This window comes from Sinocyclocheilus anshuiensis, unplaced genomic scaffold (assembly GCF_001515605.1).
Source record: "Sinocyclocheilus anshuiensis isolate Anshui unplaced genomic scaffold, SAMN03320099.WGS_v1.1 scaffold1709, whole genome shotgun sequence".
Taxonomy (NCBI): domain Eukaryota; kingdom Metazoa; phylum Chordata; class Actinopteri; order Cypriniformes; family Cyprinidae; genus Sinocyclocheilus; species Sinocyclocheilus anshuiensis.
In genome coordinates this window covers 185,083-190,800 of record NW_015541051.1, presented here as the reverse complement: position 1 = coordinate 190,800, position 5,718 = coordinate 185,083, and the positions used below count along the sequence as shown (strand labels likewise).

At 37.0% G+C, this 5,718-nt stretch overlaps 1 long non-coding RNA gene across 1 annotated transcript; it reads right to left on the bottom strand.

The window, feature by feature from the left end:
* Nucleotides 1-5,235, bottom strand: LOC107690603 (uncharacterized). Its single transcript, XR_001634464.1, has 3 exons — nt 5,150-5,235; nt 2,841-2,959; nt 1-307 (listed from the first exon to the last, which is right to left on the bottom strand). It is a non-coding gene; the product is annotated as an uncharacterized LOC107690603 (long non-coding RNA).
* Nucleotides 5,236-5,718: the final 483 nt, after the last annotated feature.

Genomic DNA, 5,718 nt, shown 5'->3' with positions numbered 1-5,718 from the left:
CCGATGCACTTTGACTTTTGGATGACCTGGTGACGACCTCCCGGGGACACTCTAGTTTTGGGATAGTCCCCGGGATGACCTCATCAATTAAGATGAGGATGAGTTCAACAGCAGTCAGCCACCCCATCGCCATCTCTCTCCCTCTCTCGGTCACTCTGTACATCCTTTGTCTCCATTGGTTTTCATCTCTCTGTGTGCATTCCATCATTAGACACGTCTCTCGATCTCTCTCGCTGTTGTCTCACCCCTTCACCACAGCTGAACTTCATTTGCCCTCCGCTACAGTAGTTACTCCGTTGTACTCCTCCTGTAATTTTTTCAAATACAAAAATTATTATTTTTCTCCATGCCAGAGTGATGCATTTATTTGTAAAGACACAATGGGGTTAAAAAACATTTTAGCTTCAAAATTCAATAAATAAAACATTATGACAAATGCATATTCATAGTTTTCTTCTTTTTTTTTTTTATAAATAAAATTCTGTACTATTTCTAGGAAAATAAATACGTTTGTAATCTGACCATGCTAACTTTGTACATAATTGTCATGGATTTTGAGTTCATGCAGCTTGAGTGACGCTATCAATAAAGCAAAATATGAGCAAACCAAATACTAAGACATTTTTAGAATTGTTTATTTTTTAAGTCAATCTTTAGACTTACATTGTTATGAAAGTATAATACAACACAATATAATATAATGTAATATAATATAATAAATAATAAACACGAAAGAACAAGCATTTTCATATGTGGACTTTGAGCCTCTTTGCATATAATATAAAAATATTAAATATAATAACAATAAATGTGGAAAAATTCGAAGCATTTTCAAAAGTAAACAGAAACTGTAAAATCCAGAAACAGTCTAATTCAGAAACAGTAAAATGAAACATCTCAGCATGTTCGAGCATGTGTATGCAAGACAGAGGAAAAAGAAGAGAGAAAAGTGAAAGAAAGAGAACATAGCTCTGATCTCTGATGGATATGTAAATCCTAATAGCAGCCCGCTCTCCAGGGATCCCCCTTCACCCCTGCTTTCCCACCCCACACAAGAGATGAGGAACCGGGCCGCACTGAAGCTTAGCGGCCCGAGATCTTCACTCCCCGGATGATAATCCCACTGTCCAAAGGCACGGATAACGAGAAGAGGACCATAATCCTTTTGTCCCTCTGTGTCACATATGTCGCTTAACACACTGTCTCTCCAACACAAGACTTCATCCAGAGCTGCAACAGATTGGCCCCCTCCAAAAAAGTGCTCGTCTTTCCTACTGTCCCTCCCTCTTCCTCCATACATTTTACATACACAATAACATCACCCGCACAAACCAAGACCTTTCAAAAACAACACAACAAAGCATCATCTTCACAAACTCTCCAGGCTGAGTTTGAGTCAATGTCGCATCTCCATATTGCTGTGTGGGTGGCATGCGGTGGGGTGTGTGAGAGAATATTTACTGTGTGTGTGTGTGTGTGTGTGTGTGTGTGTGTGGACGTCTCAGGTTAAGATGCACCCTTCGTCTCGCCCGCCTCCCTCAGCCCCACGGCGCTTTGTGTCAGAGAGGACCTGTTGGTATCCGCCTTTGTCATTGAGTGTGCATGTCCATGGGCATATGGTTGATCCACCTCCAATAGGTTCATGTAGGCAGAAAACAGCCATTCATACGCTTATTCATTCAAGCTGCTAGAGACACAGATTACTATGTCATAACACAGAGGGAGGGGGAGAGGGAGGGGTTCGAGTGATAGCGAGAGAGAAAGAGAGATTACTTCATAAACTTACTCTGATCTCTATGTGTGGCGCTGCTCTGGTGTTTGAAAAGATTGAGCCATTGTCATTCTTTCAGGCCTCGATGCAATGCTTAAATTTGTTGCATCAAAAAGAGATGGTGTGTTTGAATGCAAGTCTGGGTTTTACTGTTGTGAATCAAACACCATAAGGCCTGGGGGATTTGCACAAAAATGCTGAAGTGCTGCTAGTGAATGGCATTAGCATCTTGTCTAATATCTATTCTCGTATATGTCAGAATTTGCAATACTTATATGTTTCTCATGAAAGTCAGTGTATAGGGCAAATTTGAGGAACAAACACTGGTAAAAATGTGTGAGATTTTTCAATTCATTCATGAAACATTATAGCATTATAATGTGCCAGCAAACATTTTATGGGTTTGTCACGGACAGGTACTTTGTTGTTGGAAAGAATTGGAATCATAGAGGACAACAGATTTATTCTTGCCTATTTTTTAAGACAAAATACATGGAAGATATTTTGTCAATATTCAATTGATTTTGAATCAAATGTAGCGGCAACCATGTAAACATTTCACCGCAATATTGTATACATTCACTGTGCTATCTAGGCAGTCAACTTGGTCAAATATTTCTGACAAATGCCATTTTCGATGTGTACAATACATACAATGTGCATCAAATGGTTATTTATCTACATGACTATAATGTCACAGTAGATTTCTTAGGAAAAATTAATAAAACTTAAAGGTATAGTTTGTTTCTTCATTGGAAAAGATTTGTTTAGAGTTGCACAGCTAGGAAACTCGGGTATAAAAATGATATCACAGTTTCTCAACTTGTACGTGAACAATTTCTCAACTTGAGAAAACGTTCACATACGATTTTCAACTGTGAAGGACATTTGGACAATATCAAGACAGCTTTTTGGCAAAAAACTTCACCATCTTCCTGAAACCTTCCAAAAATGTTTGTAAAGTGTTGTTAAAACACTCCTCCTTTCCAAGTTACTATGCAGAGACAATTATATATTCTTACTTAAAAAAAAAAAAAAATCCTATTGTAACTGATACAAATGTACTAACCTTGGCCTTGAGGTGCTATCAAAACATTGTTCTGCATCCTGATCAGCCTGATACAGGAACACTGGGTCAGGACTATATGTTTTCCAACCAATGGCAGTCAGGGAGAGTGTTCAGGAAACCTGTTTGAAAACAATCATTATTTTAAGGCACATACATTACACACAGTGACAGAAAATAATGACATGCAAAGCTTCAGATTACTTCATTCTTTTATATTATTATATCCTTGAAGTGTCCTCTTTTCTCTTTCCAAATCAGTGTATATCTAAATTTGACTTTCCTGACCTCTGCGCTGTCTACTTGTCTAACTGGCTTGTTTGTCTCTCTCTCTCTCATGGCTCAGCTCTGACGTCATTATACTCGGCATGTCCTCGATCACCTTTTCTGCCCTCCTAGGACAGAAAACCTCTCCTTCTGACAGTAACGCCCATCACTGTGTCACTTCCTCTCATTCTGATGACCTCTCGTTCTCAGGCCCCAATCACTTGTTCGCCAACAGTGTCAACTCTGTCATTAAAGGCACATTGTCCTTATTAATTAATGAGTGCTGTTGTTTTTTTCCTTCTCTCCCTGTCTACATACTTATTTGGGCAAATGTGGATTAACATATTCATGAGTCAGCCAGCTTTGCAGCAGCTTGCTCGCGAATGGGGCGGCTCTGTTTAGCCCCTGTGTTTTTGTCTTCCTCCATACCTAACCTCGTTTGCTGGGCAGATCCCTGAACCATTAGAGCTCATGATCGCTTTATGCCAGTGAGACTCAGACAGGAGGGTCGGGTTATGAACCCAAACACTGCTGTTTCATGCACCAGTGAACACACCCCGGATAATAAGGCTCAAATGCTAAGTGTTACAAACTGATTAAAATGTCTGTGTTACAACTTTATCTAGCCACAATAAACAATGCTCCTCCACCACAAACTGCGGCGGCTTCTGGTATTGTCCCAGAGCTGCTCAAATGTTTCCAGCCCTGGTTATTTTGCTGGGTGATCAGACAAAGAGATGTTTATTTCATCATGTCATATGCAGGAACATAATCATTAAAAAGCATTTAATCCCAGACATCATTAATGTTTGAAATGATTTTTACAAACATGACTTAATTTTTCACTGTAAACATAACCTAAAACCATTGGTGCTTATTTTGCATTTTTAACATAGTATTGTGTATATGAGTAACGTGACTATATGAGTACATTTGATTATTGATTTATCATTATTAGTTTATATTAGATATTAAATTATACATATTTTTACATTTACATATTTTTACATTTTTACGTTTCCTATATTTTTACATTTAAATTACATTTGCTGACATATAACTCACATCTAATAACACTGTTAAAATGTAATATTTAACAAATCTCAATGAATATCATAGTGCATTATAATGTTGTAATGCCTAAATTCACGCATTAGAACGCTTTTGTTTTATTTTGAATGTACAGTATTAAGTCAAAAATAGTATAAAATTGTATTACTGTATATTCATTAGTTATCAGCCATAACATGAAAATAACTAGAGTTTTCATTCAGAATTTAAAATCAGTGAATCCCTAATTTGATTTACATATGACAAATCCGTAATCTCAATCAAAAAAATGTATACACTTTTATGTAACTTGATAAGAAAGTATTAGCAATTAATATGCATTTAATACACAAGAGGATACACAAGATATTGCTAACCATATCTTTATCACCCAATAAAAATGTTTTCCTTTAGGATGATTTTGGAAGTTGGTAAGGTCAGGGCTTATACATTTATTTTCTTCAAATTAAAACATTTAACCTTCTGTTAAATGTTTTCTTAAAACACTAAAGACAGTTTTTTTTCTATACATGCCTAATTTCATTTGAATTCCTGATCAAAACTTTCATTCTAAATGACTCAATGTCAGAATGTAAAAATTACAGTGTATATCTGTTACAGCGTCAGTGTATATCCACAGAAAACATGTTATGAAATATGAAAATTTGTGTAAGTGTAAGGGACCGTTTACTGCAAAGTGTTTTGGAGGGAAATTATTAAAAAATTAGGAAAGTCTGTATTTAAGTGATTTATTTTTTGCTTTCAATTTCCTGAGGAGCAAAAGCAACAGCCCATCTTATTAGCCATTATTAGTTGTGTCCACCACAAAGCCTTGCTAACTGCTAAACACACACGCACACATAAACTGAATCAATCTCTCCCTCCAACTCACTGCTTACACATTTACTCACACACACTAAAACAGTCTCTATCTCCAACTCTCTGCCTCTTGCCTGCTACACACGTGCACACACACATACAGAACTAGCACTCACCAATTTGTAGCCTGCACAGTCACATTGTTTGTTGAGGCTTGCAGTGCAGGCCGCTTCGTTAGCTTGGCCTTTAACGAGCTGCTTAATTGAGCTGTCTAGCAGGCCACCTGTCGCCCCGCACCTCATTTGCATACTAATGCTCCTACATTGTGCTGCAGTGACAGCCAGAGAGAGAGAGAGAGAGAGAGAGAGAGAATTGAAGGATAAAGTGGGTGGAATGGAGATAGAGATGTTATGATTAACCAATTTTTCACAATTAAAGAAGTATACATTTAGGTGCATTAATGTGACAAAATCATGCATATTAAACTATGTGGCATTCCCACATAAGGTTTTATTATATTTACCTGTTCAAGCTCTTCCTAAATATTAAAACTTAAATAATTCAAATGAAATGACATTAAAAAAAACTTCTTTACAAACACCTGTGTTACCAGAAAAATGTGATTAATAAGTTAGACGTACTGTTAACATTGAGCAACCAAATGTGTTACGTGTCAAGCAAATGATACAGCTTTTAACAGCCAAAATGAATGTGATCAGAGATTCATCTTATCACTGAGCTGGAT